Here is a 19899-nt window from a genome sequence, read left to right as displayed (position 1 = left end):
GAGGCAGGAGAATCGCTTGAGCCCAGGAGTTGGAGGTTGCTGTGAGCTGTGATGCTACGGCACTCTACCCAGGGCAACAGCTTGAGGTTCTGTCTCAAAATAAAATAAGAAAAATAAAATAAATATCATACAATTTCTCAAATGAAAAAGATTTCCAATTATGAATTCCTTCTCTAAAGATATTCAAACACCCCAACCCAAGAGGGAGTTTGTCCTGTAGCTGGCAGGAGGGTGTCAGGGGATATACTAAGGAGCAAGGTGGGAAGCAGAAATTGAAGTGGACTTTAATCAACTCACATTGAAGGGGAGCTTCAAGTAAGGGGGGCTGATGCCCTGGGATCATGCCCACAGGTTCCTCTGCTCAGGAACCTCAATGGGCAGCAGCAACTACAGCAGCAGGACGCTGAGAGCAGGGTGTTTGTTCCTCCAGCCCCTCTGCCTGGCAGCCCTGTGTGAGATGGGCTAAGGTGGGTTTTCTTTTGTTACCTAGAAGCCTCTTTGCAAAAGGCCTGTGACTTTGCAGACTTTGTACCAAATGATGGAAATAATAAATAAGGACCCGCGGTGCCCTGAAGGCTCTCAGCCGTCCATGTCATTTACTAGTATGGGTCTTCTTTGGCACTGTCGGCCACTTGAGCTGCCCCAAGTGGTTTAGGCTTGTGAGAGCCATCCATGCTGGTGGCCATAGTTTTGGCTGGGATCAAGTTAAACTGTATTTATACAGTTTGTCAATCATTTTCTTGGTGATGTTCTTTGGCCCTGTGCCAGGGAGTTTGTAGATTTCTTCAGTATCAGGATGGTAGCAGTAGATCCCCCTGAACTGGTAGCCAGCGTCGTGGAACAGTATGGTGTAGTGATTGGCATCACACTTCTCCAGCTCCTCCAATATTGAATTCTTGGGTTGCCTTTTTTTTTTTTTTTTTCTTAGACAGAGTCTCACTATGTCGTCCTCAGTAGAGTGCTGTAGCATCACAGCTCACAGCAACCTCAAACTCTTGGGCTTAAGCGATTCTCTTGCCTCAGCCTCCCAAGTAGCAGGAACAATAGGTGCCCGCCACAACATCCAGCTATTTTTTTTTTGTTGTAGTTGTTGTTGTTTAGCAGGCCCTGGCCAGGTTCGAACCTACCAGCCTGGTGTATGTGGCCGGAGCTAAGCCAATACTGAATTCTTGTGAGCTTCATTCACTTTTCCATGGCAATGGGATATAGCATTGCCACTAGTCAGCTTGTTTGATTTGCTACTGGGTTCCTTAAAGAGCCTGGGACCTGCGTACTCGGCCACCGAGGCCTGGGACCAGGCTGCCGAGGCGGTCTCCCAGTCTCGGTCCGTGCTTCTGCTGGGGTTTGGCTTAGTATGGGCAAGGCCTCCATCGACTCAACTCACTGGAAGGAGCGCCCCAAATGAATGTTCTCTGGTTCTGAGGTGCTGCAGAGGCTAAGGACAGGCTGGACCCAGAATGCTTCTGGCTCAAGTTATCACACAGGAGGAGCACTTGGCTCTCAAATCACTACACTACTCTTCCCGATGGACTGACTTTGGCTGTGGCTTTTTCGGCTTTGATTTAGCCGAAATTGATTTAGTTTGCTGAGTCCTTGTTCTTCTAAAATCTGCTGCTGTTTCCTCCACAGGTATTCCTGTTTAATAAGCTCTCCGTAGCATTCTCTCCACTTTCCAAACTGGCTCTTCCTCAGCTTTGCAATGGGCCTCATCTCCCTTGAGCTCAACCTCCACTTCCAGCTGCTGCTGCGGCACAAGCCTCCAGCCTCACTGCTGCCTGGGAAGGAATGCCGCCCACTTCTTGGCAAGTTCATCGGCTGCTTTCTGTTCATCCTGGAAGAAGAAGCCGGCCCCTGGTTTAAGGTCACCTTCACTGATGAGATCTGTAAAGACGTGGAGACTTGCTGCCTCGAGGTCCTTGCCTGGAGCTGTCAGGCCAGAGAGGTCCACTCTATGACCTTGGCCCTGGCCCACAGGGGCTCCTCCACAGGGACGCTTTCACTTCCTGAGACATCTGTCTGAGCAGCCCAGCCCTGCCTCCTTCACATTAGTACCCAGCACCTCTCTGAAGCTCACTTGCTCTGATACAATGTTGGCTTCTTTGGAAGAAGACAGAACCAAAGTCTGCTGGTTGCTTTCGTCATGGAGCCTGTAGCTGTCAAAGAGACACTTCCCGTGTGGGTCACCACCAGGCTCTGCACCTCCCCAGCTGGCGTTGGAGGGCAGTTGTTGGGGGAAAGGATCTCAGCTGTGGGAGAGTCTCTACACTGGGTCTCAGGGTTTTACTTCTGGAGAACCCCTGCTGCCTGTCTTTTGAGACCTTCAGCTCAGCTGGTCTTTCAGAACAGGAATTCTGACCCTGACTGAGACCAGGGGTCTGGCAGAGGCTGGTCGCTGCTATCAGGACAGAAGCTCCACAAGTGCAGCGATGGCATGGCTTTCTGGTCCTGCAGGCTGTTTTTAGAACTTGGACTTGGTACCATAGGGAACCTCCTAAGTAGCTGCTCTTGCTGCTGAGAGATCTTTAAGAGAGCCAACTGCAGCCTGCTCATGGTTTGTTAAATTTCTGGATGGAAAGGTCACACTCACTGATCTCTACGACCTCACCAACACCGTCCTCCAGGAGAACAGCAGGAATCACATTGTTTTTCCCCACGACATGCAGCACAGAGAGGTCTTTTGGTTTATGTTGCTGGATGAATGCTGAGCTTGCTCTGTCCATGTCCTGGGCCTCACTGAGGACATCTTCTCTCCATGCCCGCAGTGAGAAAACCTTCATCTTAGAAATACCTTCATGGGGGCGGTGCCTGTGGCTCAAGGAGTAGGGCGCTGGTCCCATATGCCGGAGGTGGCGGGTTCAAACCCAGCCCCGGCCAAAAATCACAAAAAAAAAAAAAAGAAACACCTTCATGGAAGTCCTCTCCATTGTGCTGGGCATAATCTTCTGTGAAGGGCTCTGGCTTCAGCCAACTAGGTGAAGGTATTGACCTTTCCCTCTTCACCACGGCAGAAAGGCAGCCTTGCCCAGCGTTAGGCACTGCCGGGCGGACCGCGCCTCCACCTTCTTCTGGACCTCGATGGCCCCACTCTTCTCCTCCAGCTAGCGCAGCTGCAGCAGCTCAGATGCCAGGAGGCTGGCGGGTCCTTGCTGTACCTGCTGAGGCTCTGCTCTCTGTTCTGTCTCCATGTCCTCAGAGGGGCTGGGCAGCTCTCTGACGCATGGTCTCTTGGGAGCTGCTCGTGCTGGACTTGGTCTCACAGCTGTTGAGTCTCTGAAGCTTCCTCTCCAAGAAGCCGGTCATCTTCACACTTCCACTGGCCATGGAGACGCTGCTGATGTGCGAGGTTGTGCTCAGACAGAGGCTGGAGCAGCTGCTGGCATAGTGCTTGTCCTTGTGCTCCTTCACTTTCAAGTCCTCCTGGAGCTTGGCTGGTTCCTCCTCACCAGTGTATCTGGTGACGATCACAGGATGGTCCCCACCAATAAAGCCAGGCTCCACTTCTTCCATGTCTACAACGTCAGAGTCAGAATCCTGCCTCGAGCAGCCCACAGCTTTGCATCATGAGAGTTGGGGCTCTTTGAACAGCTAATGCGGAACCTTCCCTCTGTGTCCTCATTGGCCCTGCCTGTGCACAAGAAGAAGCCCTTGGCAGACTGTCCCCAAGGTGACACGTAGAATCCACCCATCAACAGAAGCCTGCCACATGCTGCTCCTGCAGCTTCTGCCAACTGCGGCCCTGCCTCTGCAGGGTCAATGCCTGTAGGAAATTCTAAACAGGGAATGGGGGGTCAAAGTCTTACTCAAGTCATGACTGCTGGTCATTTTTTTTTTTTTTTTTTGGTTTTTGGCCGGGGCTGGGTTTGAACCCGCCACCTCCGGCATATGGGACCGGCACCCTACTCCTTGAGCCATAGGCACTGCCCTGGTCATTTTCTTTTGTACTGAAGACAAATGGTCCTCAGACCTCTGGGATGTGAGGCTCATCAGTCTCCCTTCTTCATGCTCATCCTCCTTAGTAAGAACCTGCTTCTCTTTTGTTGGCTTAAGCACTGCCAGCATCAAGGGCTCCAAGAAAACACAGTCAAGCTCACTCTCTGATGTGTCCACCCTGGGGAGACCTGTCAGCCCTGAGGCCCAAAGTGAGACCCTGCACACCTCCAGGTCACCACAATGGGGAACCACATCTGTTCTAGTAATGGCCACAAGTTCTTCCACCTCTCCCTCAATATTGTCATGGTTCAAGAGGCTCTTCCCATTGGCCTCCAGAGCTATGGGGTGGGGCTGGTTCTGCGGAGTCAGATTAACATGCCATACCGTCTTTGCTGATGGAGAGGGCCATGCTGATGCTGTCACCAAAACCAGGATTTATATCTCAACTTGCAGCATCATGGAGCCCTAAGGGAGTGACTGGCATATAGGCCTGTTTTTGTTTTTTTTCTGACCACAGGATTGCTGAATCTTGAGAATGACCATCCACTCAGGTTAAAGATTTAGATTGATGTCACTAATGGGGAGTGTCCTCTCCCTGCATGGTCTTTTGCTGTTTTTGTCTCAGTGGCAGCAAAGGGTGGGACTGGCTAAAGGCAGAAGTGACTTTCCCACATGCAGCTTCATCTGCTCATGGCTGTAAAAGAGAATCACAGCTAATAGAGCAGGACCATCACTGCCGGCCCTTATCAAATCCTCCAGCAACGGGAAGAAGGGTGACTGCCTAGTGGAAAGGTGCTCTCATAGATAAGGGACCTTTTGATGAGGTGGACTTTCCAATAACTGCTGTTTCCTTTTTTTTCTTTTTGAGACAGAGTTTCACTATGTCACCCTGGGTAGAGTACCAAGGCATAATAGTTCACAGCAACCTCAAACTCTTGGGCTCAAGCTATTCTCTTGCCTCAGCCTCCCAAGTAGCTGGGACAATAGGTACCTGCCACAATGCTCGGCTATTTATTAGAGATGAGGTCTTGCTCTGGCTCTGGCTGGTCTCAAACCCGTGAGCTGAGGCAATCCACCTGCCTCAGCCTCTCACGTGAATAACGGCTTTTTTTTTTTTTTTTATTGTTGGGCATTCATCAAGGATACAAGAAACCAGGTTACACTGATTCCATTTGTTAGGTAAAGTCCCTCTTACAATCATGTCTTGCCCCCAAAAGGAGTGCCACACAACAAGACCTCCCCCTCCTCCATCCTTCCCTCTCTCTGGTCTTCCTTTCCCCCACCCGTCCCTCTTTCTTTCTCTCTCTGTTTTCCCGTTCCCCCACCCCCACCATGTCATTAATTGTCCTCATATCAAAATTGAGTACATAGGATTCATGCTTCTCCATTCTTGTGATGCTTTACGAAAAAGAATGTGTTCCACTTCCATCCAGGTTAATACAAAGGCTGTAAAGTCTCCATTTTTAATGGCTGAATAGTATTCCATAGTGTACATATACCACAGCTTGTTAATCCATTCCTGGGTTGGTGGGCATTTAGGCTGCTTCCACATTTTGGTGATTGTACATTGAGCTGCAATAAACAGTCTAGTGCAAGTGTCCTTATGATAAAAGGATTTTTTTTCCTTCTGGGTAGATGGCCCAGTAATGGGATTGCAGGATCAAATGGGAGCTCAAGCTTCAATTCTTTGAGGGTGTTCCATAATTCCTTCCAAAAAGGTTGTGTTAGTTTACAGTCCCACCAACAGTGTAAAAGTGTTCCCGTCTCTCCACATCCACGCCAGCATCTGCAGTTTTGGGATTTTGTGATGTGGGCCATTCTCGCTGGGGTTAGATGGTATCTCAGGGTGGTTTTGATTTGCATTTCTCCAATAATTAGAAATGATGAGCATTTTTTTCATATGTTTGTTAGCCATTCGTCTGTCTTCTTTAGAGAAGGTTCTATTCATCTCTTGCCATTGATATATGGGATTGTTGGTTTTTCCCACGTGGATTAATTTGAGTTCTCTATAGATCCTAGTTATCAAGCTTTTGTCTGATTCAAAATATGCAAATATCCTTTCCCATTGTGTAGGTTATCTATTTGCTTTGGTTGTTGTCTCCTTAGCTGTACAGAAGCTTTTCAATTTCATTAAGTCCCATTTGGTTTATTTTTGTTGTTGTTGCAATTGCCATGGGAGTCTTCTTCATGAAGTCTTTCCCAGGGCCGATATCTTCCAGTGTTTTTCCTATGCTTTCTTTGAGGATTTTTATTGTTTCATGCCTTAAATTTAAGTCCTTTATCCATCTTGAATCATTTTTTGTGAGTGGAGAAAGGGGTCCAGTTTCAGTCTTTTACATGTAGACATCCAGTTCTCCCAGCACCATTTATTGAGTAGGGAGTCTTTCCCCCATGGTATGTTCTTGTTTGGTTTATCAAAGATTAGGTGGTTGTAAGATGTTACTTTCATTTCCTGGTTTTCTATTCCATTCCAAATGTCTATGTCTCTGTTTTTGTGCCAATACCATGCTGTCTTGAGCACTATGGCTTTGTAGTACAAACTAAAATCTGGTATGCTGATGCCCCCAGCTTTGTTCTTATTACTAAAAACTGCCTTAGCTATACACGTTTTCTTCTGGTTCCATACAAAATGCAGAATTATTTTTTCCAAGTTTTGAAAGTACGATATTGGTATTTTAATAGGGATGGCATTGAATAGGTAGATTGCTTTGGGAAGTATAGATATTTTTAAAATGTTGATTCTTCCCAGCCATGAGCATGGTATGTTCTTCCATTTGTTAATGTCCTCTGCTATTTCCTTTCTTAGGATTTCATAATTTTCTTTATAGAGGTCCTTCACCTCTTTTGTTAGGTATATTCCTAGGTATTTCATTTTCTTTGAAGCTATGGTGAAGGGAATTGTGTCCTTAATGAGCCTCTCATCTTGACTGTTATTGCCATATACAAAAGCTACTGACTTGTGGACATTTGATTTTATATCCTGAGACATTACTATATTTTTTAATGACTTCCAGGAGTCTTGTGGTTGAGCCTTTGGGTTCTCTAAGTATAAGATTGTATCATCAGCAAAGAGGGAGAGTTTGACCTCCTCTGCTCCCATTTGGATGCCCTTTATTTCCTTGTCTTGCCTAATTGTATTGGCTAGAACTTCCAGCACTATGTTGAATAGTAAAGGTGACAGAGGACAACCTTGTCTGGTTCCAGTTTTAAGAGGAAAAGCTTTCAGTTTTACTCCATTCAGTAAAATATTAGCTGTGGGTTTGTCATAGATAGCTTTGATCAGTTTAAGAAATGTGCCACATATGCCTAAACTCTTCAGTGTTCTAATTAGAAAAGGATGCTGGATTTTATCGAATGCTTTTTCTGCATCTATTGAGAGGATCATATGGTCTTTGTTTCTGCTTCTGTTAATACGTTGGATAATGTTTATGGACTTGCATATGTTAAACCAGCCTTGCATCCCTGGGATGAAACCTACTTGATCATGATGAATGACTTTTTTTGTGATAAGCTGTAATCTATTGGCTAGGATTTTGAGAATTTTTACATCTATATTCATTAGTGAAATTGGTCTGAAATTCTCCTTTTTAGTTGGGTCTTTTTCTGGTTTTGGTATCAGGGTGATGTTTGCTTCATAGAACGTGTTGGGGAAGATTCCTTCCTCCTCAATTTTTTGGAATAATTTCTGCAGTACAGGAATAAGCTCTTCCTTGAAGGTTTGATAGAATTCTGGTGTGAAGCCTCTGGACCAGGGCATTTCTTTTTTGGAAGATTTTTTTTTTTTTTTTTTTGAGACAGAGCCTCAAGCTGTCACCCTGGGTAGAGTGCCATGGCATCTTAGCTCACAGAAACCTCCAACTCCTGGGCTTAAGCAATTCTCTTGCCTCAGCCTCCCAAGTAGCTGGGACTACAGGCGCCCGTCACAACGCCCGGCTATTTTTTTTTTTTTTTTTTGGTTGCAGCTGTCATTGTTGTTTGGTGGGACCTGGGCTAGATTCAACCTGCCAGCTCAGGTGTATGTGGCTGGCGCCATAGCCACTTGAGCCACAGGCACCAAGCCTGTTGGAAGATTTTTTATTGTCTCTTGAATCTCAATACTTAAAATTGGTGTGTTCATGAGCTCTATTTCTTCCTGGCTAAGTCTAGGGAGAGGGTGTGATTCCAAATATTGACCCATTTCTTTCACACTATCAAATTTCTGGGCATAGAGTTTCTGGTCGTATTCAGAGATAATCTCTTGTATCTCTGTGGCATCCGTTATTTCCCCTTTATCATTTCTGATTGAGGTTACTAGAGATTTTACTTTTCTATTTCTAGTTAGTCTGGCCAAAAGTTTATCCATTTTATTTATTTTTTCAAAAAACTAACTCCTTGTTTCATTAATTTTCTGAATGATTCTTTTGTTTTCAATTTCATTAATCTGTGATTTAATTTTGGATATTTCTTTTCTTCTGCTGGGTTTAGGCTTTGATTGTTCTTCTTTCTTCCAATTCCATAAGATAGTTCATTTGTTTGTTGATGTGCTCTCTTTCTGTTTTTCGAATGTAGGAATCTAAAGTGATAAATTTTCCTCTCAGAACTACTTTTGCAACATCCCACAGGTTTCGGTAGCTTGTGTCTTTATTGTTGTTATGTTCAAGGAAGTTAATAATTTCCTCTTTTATTTCTTCCTGCACCCAACTGTCATTCAACAGAAGGTTGTTTTATTTCCCTGCCTTTGTGTGGGGTTGAACGTTTTTTGTTGGAGTTGAGTTCCACCTTTAGTGCCTTGTGATCTGAGAAGATACAAGGTAAAATTTCAATTCTTTTGACTCTGTTGAAGTTTGTTTTGTGGCCTAGGATATAATCAATTTTGGAGAATGTTCCATGGTGAGATGAGAGGGATGTATATTCTTTATCTTTGGGATGGAGTGTTCTATATGTGTCTATCAAGCACAGTTGTTCTAGGGTCTTATTTAAGTCCCTTATATCTTTGTTTAATAGAGAATCTGTCCAGCTCTGTAAGAGGAGTGTTAAAGTCCCCTGTTATTATGGTATTATACATATTGCTCAGACTGAGTAAGGTCTGTTTCAAGAATCTGGGAGCATTTAAATTGGGTGCATAAATATTTAGAATTGAAACATCTTCTTGTTGTATTTTTCCCTTGACCAATATAAAGTGACCATCTTTGTCTTTTTTGACTTTAGTTGCTTAAAATCCACATGTATCTGAAAATAAGATTGCAACTCCTCTTTTCTTCTGAATTCTGTTTGCCTGATTGTCTTCCAACCCTTAACTGGGAGTTTTAATCTGTCTTTTGAAGCTAGGTGTGTATCCTACAGACAGCAAATGGATAGCTGGTGGGGTTTTTTTTGAGACAGAGTCTTACTTTATTGCCCTCAGTAGAGTGCTATGGCGTCACAGCTCACAGCAACCTCCAGCTCCTGGGCCTAGGTGATTCTCCTGCCTCAGCCTCCTGAGTAGCTGGGACCAGAGGTGCCCGCCACAACGCCTAGCCATTTTTTGCTGCAGTTTGGCCAGGGCCAGGTTTGAACCCACCACCATTGGTATATGGGGCTGGTGTCCTACTCATTGAGCCACAGGCACCACCTGGCTTGTGTTTTTTAATCCAGTCAGCCAATCTATGCCTCTTCAGTGGGGAATTGAAGCCATTAACATTTATTGAGATAATCGATAAGTGTGGTAGTATTCTAATCATCTTATTTTCTGAGAGTCCATTGCTTAGTTTTATCTTTTGCATCATTGTGGAGGTTAGGTTCTTTCCTTTAATTGCTGAGTTGTTACTTTGCTGTTGATAAATTGTGATGGTCAGTGTGTAAAACAGGTTGAAATATTTCCTGTAGAGCTGGTCTTGTTGTGGCGAATTTCCTCAGTGTTTGTATATATCAGTAAATGATTTGATTTCTCTGTCAGTTTTAAAGCTTAGCTTAGCAGGATATAGAATTCTGGGCTGGAAATTGTTCTGTTTAAGTAGATTAAAGGGAGATGACATTGTCTTCTTGCTTGAAAAGTTTCATTAGAGAAGTCTGCAGTCAACCTGATGGATTTGCCCCTGTAGGTCAACTGGCGCAGGTTCATCACAATGTCTCTTGGGGGAAGCTCAGTTAGAGTTGAGTCGACCTAGGTTGAGGGTCTGATATCCCTCTGAAAGGAGTGCGTCAGAATCTTTGGTGATATTTGGGAAATTTTCATTTATAATATTCTCTAGTATGGCTTCCATTCCCCTGGGGGCATTCTTCTTTCCCTTCTAGGATACCTATCCCTCATATGTTTGAACACTTCATTAAGTCCCATAATTCTGTGAGTGAACGTTCTGCTATCTCTTTCTTCTTTTCTGCCTCTTTAATTATCTGAGTTATCTCAAGAGCTTTGTCCTCTATCTCTGAGATTCTTCTGCATAGTCTAATCTGTTGCTGATACTTTCTATTGCATCTTTAAGTTCCCTAATTGACTGCTTCAGTTCCTTCAGCTATGCTATATCCTTTCTATATTCTTCATATCATTCATCTCTTGTTTGATTCTATTTTTGGATTTCCTTTTGGTTATTTTCCACTTTATCAGCAGTTTCCTTCATTGTTTCCATCGTTTCCTTCATTGTTTTCATTATCTGTATGCTAAATTCCCTGTCATTTCTGACATTTTTTTATAGGTGGAATCCTCTGCAGTAGCTACCTCACAGTCCCTTGGGGGGGTGGGGGTTGCTCTGGACTGTTTTTTCCGTGTTACCAGGATTTTTCTGCTGATTCTTCCTCAGGAAGAGGAAGATATCTGTTTATCTGTTTCCTTGCCCTAATTTCCTTTCACTTCCTCTTGCTTTTTAAGTTACCATGCCTCTGGACTAGGGTTTTGTTGAGTCCTTTTGGTACAGGACCAGAAGGATGAGAAGACTGAACAGCAATAAGGGAAAAAAGAAAGAAAGAAAGAAAGAAAAGAAAAAAGAGAGTGGAGAGGGGGTGAATAAAAGGGAATATTGACAAAAAGAAGATAGGCACAGAAAGAGGGAGACAGGAGCAATATAGGTGTACAGTAGGGTACTTTGACCCAACCTTAAAACCCCTCAACCAGTGGGGGTGCCGGGTTGAGTAGTTCCCTTGAGGTCAGCAGCTCTTTGCTAGCCTGTTCAGACACAGTACCCTTCCTCCACCAAGTAGAGAGGAAAGACAAAAATGCTATAAATCAAACCAAAACAAGCAAACGGAAAACTTTATGGGTAAAATTGAGGGAAAAACCAAATAATAGTGGCAGAAACACTAGCAAATATGAAGTTTTAATTGTTAAAGAAGGCAACAATGGAAAATTATTTTTAAACTAGAAAAATGAAAAAACAAAAAAGAAATCTAAAGGGAAAATGTTAAAATTAAAAAACAAAACAAAACAAAGCAGTATATATATCTTGCTGAATATTGTCCGGGCAACAGGTGGTCTTCTGGGATATTAGATGTTAATCACAATGCTGATACAGCTGTATGAGATTGAGACTGGAGGCCTCTGCTGATTTCTCAAACCCCACAGGCTGGAGAGCCTAAATCTCTCCTCAGCCCGCTTAAAAGGCACTGTAAACTGCTAACCTTGGCTAAGCAGAAGCTTTCCCAGGAAAGCACTTGTTGCTGGGATCACTCCTGAAGTGGCTGTCCACTTACCCAGTGTGCCAAAACCGGTCTCTATGCCTCTGAGGGCAAGGCTGTAAGGCATCTCCATCCCCGCCTTTAGGCTGCTCAGTCACTAGATTACTTACCCAAGGTCTCCCGCCCAATCCTTGCTCTGCGACCCTGAGGGTGGATCTTGCCAGGGCAGTTCTCCCACAATGACTCCACTGGGCCCACAGCTGAACCCTATTAGCTCGGTCTGGCTCAGTGGCTCAGTCTGAGGGCCTAGACACCCTTAAAGTCCTCCGCACTCTTGCCTAAGTTCTCCCAAGGTAGTTCAACTGAGTGCCAAGTCCAAAAACAAAACAGCTTACAGGTAAGGCCTTTCCAGTTTGCAATCTCACTGGTGCTGTACTTACAGCTGCTGGCAGGATTAGACTGAATGAACACACACAACCACTTGCCAGTTCTCCACTGCTTTTGTCCTTCTCATAGGGTCCAGAAGTCTCTCACTGACTCCCTGTGTCCCCAGAGGGACGTTTCTGGGCGGATCCCACCAGCCAGAGCTGCCTGGGGTCTTCTCTCCCCATGCCCAGTTGCAAGGAAGATGTGACTCCGAGGCCATCTTGCTTCTCCTTATTTCTTCCCTACTTTCCTCTCCAGGATCCATGTATTTTTCAGGAAGCTACCTCCATCAGGGTTTTATTATCATTATTATTAATGAATAAGTGCTATTTTAATTTAACATTTTTCTGTGTTCTCTCTCTCATTTTAAGATTCACCTTATTGATCCAGATGGAACACTATGGCATCCTCCAGGTGGTACAGAAGTTCTTTTGAGGTGCTGGACATTGAGAGGTGCTTGACACTGGCCACACCTTCTTGATGCTGCCCATGTCCAACATCAGGGCATCCACCATCACCATGCAAGCACCTATCTTCATAGTTGCACAGCTGAGGTCAGAGTCTGTCACGGGGGTGTCTTCTCTCTCCAGCACATAGATCCCTTTCTGAGACTAGTGTCCCTGCAAGGCAGCTGCCTGACCTCTTCAGGATGAAGCTGCAGATGAGACAGAACAGCCCACTGGACAGGAGAAGCTTGATGACAGGAGGTTTGATGTGCTCCTGCTGGTGCTGGTCAACGTAGAAAGGGTTCTTGTGGCCCTGGGGATGTTACCTGGGCCCTAGGCCTTCGCAGGGACCCACTGCAGGTTGGCGGTAATCTTGGTAGGCAGTGGTAGCGGTTCAGCCACCAGAGGTCCGCGTTGCCGAAATCTTCCTCCAGCCCTTGGTGGGGTCCGGGCCAGCCAGGTCCACCGTCTGCAGACAAAGGGCTGCGCCCGCCTGGCCTAGACAAAGGCGCCCCCGCCCCTCACGGCCCCACCGCTGGCCACCAGGAGCCGGAGCGCGCTGCTCTAGTCACAGCCACCACCGCCGCCGCGTCCAAGTCCAAGGCCCCGGAGGTGCCCAGCCGGCGGGAGGGCGGGGCCTGGCGGCAGCGACTACACACCCCTGGGAGCCTGCGGTGCTGGGGAGGCCAAGGCGGGCGGCCCCTGAGTTCATCACTGCTCAACGCCGCCCCCTGGTCTATGTCTCATTATTCCAGTTGCCCTCTTTGCCCCCAGCCTTCCCAGAGCCTCCCCGTCTATAAGGCCTGGGCGTGTGTCAGCTGCTCCTGCCTCCCCACCCCCGGGCGCTGCGTCTTTCTCTCTGACCAGTACGTGACCCTGATGAAGCGAAATTGTGCTGCAGTAAACCAAACACCTCCAAAGCTCAGTGTCTTAAAACGGTAGTCCGGGCTTCTTGTTTTTTATTCACACTGCATTTGCGACACTGGTCAGCAGCGGGGCTCTGCCCATTAGGGTCACCCCAGGCCTTGGTAGACAGAAATTCTAGTCTGGTGACACCACCGTCTCAACGCGATGTTTCAGAGTTGAATGGGGACAGGGAAGAAATCAGGGAGAATGGAGAGGTTTCAGTGTCTATTGCCTCTAGAGGTGATATTCGTGCTGATGCTCACATTTTGTTGGCTAAAGCAAGTCACCTGGTTCTGACTGATTCCAAGGAGCTGTGTGCTCTGAAGAACGGGAGAGAAATCTTGGTATTCACTAGTAAGGTCTCCCACAACCAGTGAGATTCCAATTTTCCTAAACCCAGTGATTTGTCTTCTATTTCTGTATCATCCATAAATTCTCAAAGAAGATGTATAGATTCTTGGCTTATTTTTCTCTCACTCAGCATCTCTTACAAAAGCAGCGCATTTTTCTAGTCCATGGGCCAGATTACATATGAAGATGTTAGACTGATACCAGATTCTGCAAAAGCTGTTAGACAGATGACAAAAACTGAGCTACTGAGAACATGTTTCCTCTCTGCTCATGAGAATGCTATGCAGACAGAATTGTTAAGAAACCAGAGTCATAAACTTGTGAGATACATCTCTCTCCATCTACCAAATCCGAGTTTCAGCCAGATTTGTTGTTATAACAGATCGTATGTTACAAGTGAAAGAGGGAAGTGCAGGCCTCCCCAGTGGCTTTAAAATCTAAATAAATCAGGCTGGGAGAGGTTGCTCATGCCTCTAATCCCAGCATTTGGGGAGGCAGAGGCAGGAGGATAGCTCGAGGCCAAGAGACCATGCCCAGCCAGTGCAACATAAAACTATTTTTAAAAATTATCCAGGGGTGGTGGCCTTGACTGTAGTCTCAGGTACTCGCGAGGCTGAGGAAGAAAGATTGCTTGAGCCCAGGAATTTGAGGCTGCAGTGAGCTATGATCATGCCATGGCTCTCACTCCCAGCTTGGGCAAAAGAGGGAACCTCCCAGCTCTTAAAAAAAAAAAAAAAAAAAAAAAATTAGACAAAGGAATCTGAAGATGTGAGCCCCCACAGAGAAGCTTCTAGGGAACTGGTGACCTTGGGAAAGTTTCCCACCCTTCTAGACTTCAGGTGCCAGCTACATAATGGAATAGGGTGGGACTTGATCTGTAGTCCCCAGCTCTAGTTACCTATCAGAAGCCTCTGAGGAGCTTTTTCTGGATTCTTAAGCTTCACCCAGACCTTCTAAATCATCTTGGGTCGGAGCTGAAATCTATTCACAGCTGAAGAGATAACCTCTAATAATGCCTTAAGGTTCTGTCCTTCACCTTCTCCTTAGACTTCGATATTTTCCACACAAACCTAAAGAGCACAAAACTGCATTCCTCACTTCCTCCAGCCCTAATCTGTTCTGTTAATATGCAGATTTCCTGCAGGTGAATAGTGTAACTCTACCTCCAATCAATGAAATTGGAGACTCCAGCATTCAGATTCGATTCTTTCCTCTCCCACTCCATTACTCTTTTCAGCCCTGAACATTCCTCCCTTTTTGCTGAATCACTGCCCCAGCTCAGGCTTTTCTTGTCTGTTGCTTAGAACATTTAATTCACCTCTTTCTAGACTTCTCTGACTTGAATCTCACTGATTCCTCCTCCCACTTCCAATTTACTCCTTAGTTCCAGAGTGGCCTTTCTAACATAAAAACTCTACTGAGGCCAGATGTGGTGGCTCACATCTGTAATATCAGCACTTTGGAAGGCTGAGGTCTGGAGACCAGCCCAGGCTACATAATGGGACCACCTCACCCTCCCCCATCGCCTCCACAAAAAAATACAAAGATTAGCCGGGCATGGTGGTGTGCAGCTGTAATCCCAGCTACTTGGGAGACTGAGATCAGAGGGTCGGTTGAGCCCACGAATTCTAAGTTACAGTGAGCTATGATTGGGCTATTGCACTCCAGCCTGGGCCACACAGCAAGACCTTTTCTCAGAAATAAATAAAAGTAAATTAACCTTGCGGGGCCTAAGTGGCTCATGCCTAGCCCCCTGGACTCTGAGGCATGTGGATTCCCTAAGCTCAGGAGTTCGAGACCAGCCTGAGTGAGAGTGAGACCATGTCTCTACTAAAAATAGCAAACCTAGCTGGGCATTGCGGTGGATGCCTGTAGTCCCAGCTACTTGGGAGGCTGAGGCCAGAGGATCTCTTCAGCCCAAGAGTCTGGGGTTGCTGTGAGCTACAATGACCCGAGGGCACTCTACCAAGAGCAACAGTGAGACTCTGTCTCAAAAAAATAACAATAAAAAATAAATTCCCTTACATGGCATTCAAGATCCTTGTTGTCCCAGTATTTTAGCGCCATTGGAAGTGGCTTCTTTGCTCAAAATGTTGCAGGAAGACGAGGCCAAATGGAGAGAAAGAGCACCCAAACACCACGTTAATAAGAGGAAGGGCTTTATTTCCCCCTGCAGAGCTTACAGCATAGAAGAATTCACGGCCGTACTCTGACTGGCTTGGTCTTTCCCTTTTTATCTCCAGTCAAAAAGTTCCAACCCACGAGTACAGAATTAACAAGATTTCACAGAAGCGGAAATTTCCAGGTCTCAGGAAGTTAAGTCTACAAATTCCTAAGAGCTGAGTCACCAGCAGGAAGAGGACCCTGTAGGTGTATCCTTGGGGTCTCCTTGAGAAGACCTCTGCTCTCCTAGACCTCACCCTTCCCGGGTATCCTCTCTTAGCAATATACCCTACAGCAGTCCTCAGTTGGCCCTCAACTTTTCCCTGTCTTCACACGTGGTTTCCACTAACGAAACCATTATTCCTCTGCCTGCTTTCTGAGCACGACCTGCTCACCACTGGCTTGCCTGCCTCTCTTCCCGGACAGCCTGGCACACTGTCTCTCCTCTGCTTCCACTGGACTCCGCTCACACTAACGTCATACAATTTATTTGGTTGGGTTAGGATGGCTGCTTTGCCAGCACAGAAGCTACTTGGCAGCCTGCGGTAAAGCTTGGCACAAATACGTCAAGGAGACAACTAAGGAAGTGCGGACAGACGACCCCGTCATCTCTAAACACCCTGTAAGTGTGTAAGTGCTCCAGTACGAAATATGAAATGGACTATTGAATTTCAAGATTAAATTAACATGAGCGATCATGGGCAGCAAGGTGGGGCTGTTCGGAGCTCTGCGCAGCAGGAAAGGAAGCAGGGACTGGGTAGTTGAGATTTGGCAAGGATGACCGCCCAAGAGCAGGGGTGCGGCCCGGACAAATAGCAGATAGGGTGCAACTCCGCCGAGAGCAATCCTCAGAGCTCAAGCTGTTTTAGGGAATCCATTTAAAAGTGAAGTGGCCAGAAAATTAGGGTCTACTTGATTGAAAGTCCCCTGAATGGCAGGATTTCACAGAAGTACTACTTGAACTTTTGTTTTATGAGATGAGGTCTTGCTTTGTCACCCAAGCTGGAGTGCAGTGGTATGAGGTTGCTAAACTCAAGTGATCCTCCTACCTCAGCCTCCCTAGTAGCTGGGACTATAGACACATGTCAACAAACACACCTGGCTAATTTTTATATTTTGTAGAGACAGGGTTTTGCCATGTTACCCAGGCTGGTCTTGAACTCCTGGCCTCAAGGGATCCTTCCACCTCACCCTCCCTTTCCCGCAGGCCGCCAAAACAAAACTTCAATCCCTCCCAAGGGATTGCACGTGTGAGCAATTGCACCTGGCCTGAGTTCTTAAATTATTTTTACTTCCAGCTGCTTTTCTCTCACCCCCTTCTTTCCTCAATTACTGACATACCCTAAGTCTGAAAAAGCTGAAACTATCCTTAGGAAAACTAAAAGATGCAGAACTTCCAAAGTAAAAAAACCCTCGGATTGGCCTTTCCCTGGAGAAACGCTTTGCTGACAGGTTCCTGCGTGCTCTGGGCAATGACCAGGACTCAGATAGTATTGCCCCCACTCCCCGTAGTCAAGGCCATCATTGCTCTGAAAAATGTCTCTCTCTCTCTCTTTTTTTTTTTTTTTTGTAGAGACAGAGTCTCCCTGTACCACCCTCAGGTACAGTGCTGTGGCGTCACACGGCTCACAGCAACCTCTAACTCTTAGCAACCTCTAACTCTTGGGCTTACGCGATTCTCTTGCCTCAGCCTCCTGAGCAGCTGGGACTACAGGCGCCCGCCACAGCACCTGGCTATTTTTTTGTTGCAGTTTGGCCGGGGCTGGGTTTGAACCCGGCACCCTCAGCATATGGGGCCGGCGCCCTACTCACTGAGCCACAGGCGCCGCCCGAAAAATGTCTCTCTTTTAATACATTTCTTGTTCAAACAAATCTTAGAGAAATGTTTGGTGCCAGATTCTTAGAGCTGTTGGTACAATGAATTTTTTTTCTTGAATGTTTTGCTGTCCAGCCTGTAGAAGTTAACAAAGAACGTTTAGTATAAGGTAGCAACGCGGATGAATAGTTTTTTTGTGTGCTAAGAACTGGGGCTCCAAAGAACAAATCTAAAACCCATTAGGAATAATTCTGCTTTCTCCAAAGATGGAAAAAAATCATGGGGGGAAAAGGAAGAAACTTATAAAAGATCATATTCTAAGGGGCAACGGAATCAAATGTCATTCAGAGAACTGTTAAACAAAAACCAAAGTAGGCAACAATTTGGCCATGGGAATCAGCTACAGGTAAGAGGGGAGGGGCAATTACCCCTAACAGGTACAGTGCACATTACTCAGGTGAGGGGCACATTTATAATTCTGACTCTTAACTGTAGAAAAGCAACTCATGTAACCAAAATATTCATAATTCCCATAATATTCTGAAATAAACTCTTTTACAAAAGAAAATATATGAAAAAAACAAAGAACGAGCTACCACCACCAGCTCTCTGTATCTCTGTTTTTGTGTGTGTGTGTTTTATTTTTTTTATTAAGTCTTTTGTACATAGATCATATATACATTGATGAGAATTTCAGTGTGTTGATTCTTTGTACAAATGGGAGTGCTTACATCCTACTAATCAATACAGCTCTCACCTCATTTACCCAATTATAGCATTAGGACATTTGTGTTCTACACATGACGTATCTCTGTTTTTGTGTCACAGTTTCTCTTTGCTTCTGTCTCTGTCACACACCCACACACATGCTTCAGAAATGGAATTCAGTCAATCAGAACTTCTTCAGAGCAAAGGTATCCTTTTGGCTTCACATTTAAACATTCCAATAGTTAGTGGCATGAAATTGTTAGGCAGCAAAGAGCCCTGTTAAGGATATCATCTGATCTTTCACGTCCAGGATCAAGGTACCAGCCAAGGCAGTTTCACCGTGAGAGACCTCTTCTCTTGGCTTACAGGCAGCCACCTTCTTGCTGTGTGTTCACATACTGTCTTCTTTGTGGGCTTGTTGCAGGGTGAAATAGAAAACTGTCTGGTGTTGCCTCCTCCTTTTATAAGGACACTAATCCTATTGTATCAGGGCCCCACACTTATGACTTCATTGAATCTTAATTACCCCATAAAGGCCCTGTCCCTAAGAATAGTCAATGGGCTTTGAGACTTCAACATGTGAACTTTAGAGAGACAGAATTCAGTTCATAGCACCCACTTTACATCCTTCCCACTTAGCTGCCTACTTACCTTTGTCTCTAAAAACTAAGTGACAGTAATGGGAGTAGATGTGGCAAGAAAAGAACTGGGAAGATTGGGTCCAGCAAAGATTGGGCATTCAGAAATAAGAAGCTTGTTAGCTGAAGTGAATGGTACTACCATCCATTTAATTTTGCAGGCTTAGCCAGGTGTGGTGGCTCACGCCTGAATCCTAACACTTTGGGAGGCTGAGGCAGGTGGATTGCTTAAACTCAGGACTTCGAGACCAGCCTGAGGAAGACAGAAACCCGGTCTCTACTAAAAATAGAAAAACCAGCCAGGCATTGTGGTGGATACCTCCAGTCCCAGCTACTCAGGAGTCTGAGGTAAGACGATCTCTTGAGCCCAAGAGTTTGAGGTTGCTGTGAGCTATGACACCGCAGTACTCTACCCAGGGTGACAGAGTGAGACTCTGTCTCAAAAACAAAAAAATAGAAAAAGAAAGAAAATAGTGGGCGGCACCTGTGGCTCAGTCAGTAGGACGCCGGCCCCATATACCGAGGGTGGCGGGTTCAAACCCGGCCCCGGCCAAACTGCAACCAAAAAATAGCCGGGCGTTGTGGCGGGCGCCTGTAGTCCCAGCTACTCGGGAGGCTAAGGCAAGAGAATCGCTTAAGCCCAGGAGTTGGAGGTTGCTGTGAGCTGTGTGAGGCCACGGCACTCTACCGAGGGCCATAAAGTGAGACTCTGTCTCTACAAAAAAAAAAAAAAAAGAAAGAAAATAGTAAAGGTCATCTTTAACAAAAGGCCTGAATGTACTAACTACATGTATTTAACATGTAGTTATTTTTTTTTCTTAGCGGGTCTTCTATTCTACAATAGTTCCACTTGGTAGTCACAGACACACCAATGAAGTGAAGCAGGAAAAAGTCTTTGGGCCTTGGAATATTTTCTTCTGTTAGACTAAACCTGGATTAAGTGTAGAAA

The 19899-nt window shown here is 45.7% G+C and overlaps 1 pseudogene; it reads right to left on the bottom strand.

Moving 5' to 3' along the window:
- Positions 1-592: 592 nt before the first annotated feature.
- Positions 593-11629, bottom strand: LOC128563294 (calmodulin-regulated spectrin-associated protein 1-like; annotated as a pseudogene).
- Positions 11630-19899: the final 8270 nt, after the last annotated feature.

This window comes from Nycticebus coucang, chromosome 13 (assembly GCF_027406575.1).
Source record: "Nycticebus coucang isolate mNycCou1 chromosome 13, mNycCou1.pri, whole genome shotgun sequence".
Classification (NCBI taxonomy): domain Eukaryota; kingdom Metazoa; phylum Chordata; class Mammalia; order Primates; family Lorisidae; genus Nycticebus; species Nycticebus coucang.
Note: the sequence above shows the minus strand (reverse complement) of the source record. Positions and strands in the feature narration are given on the sequence as shown.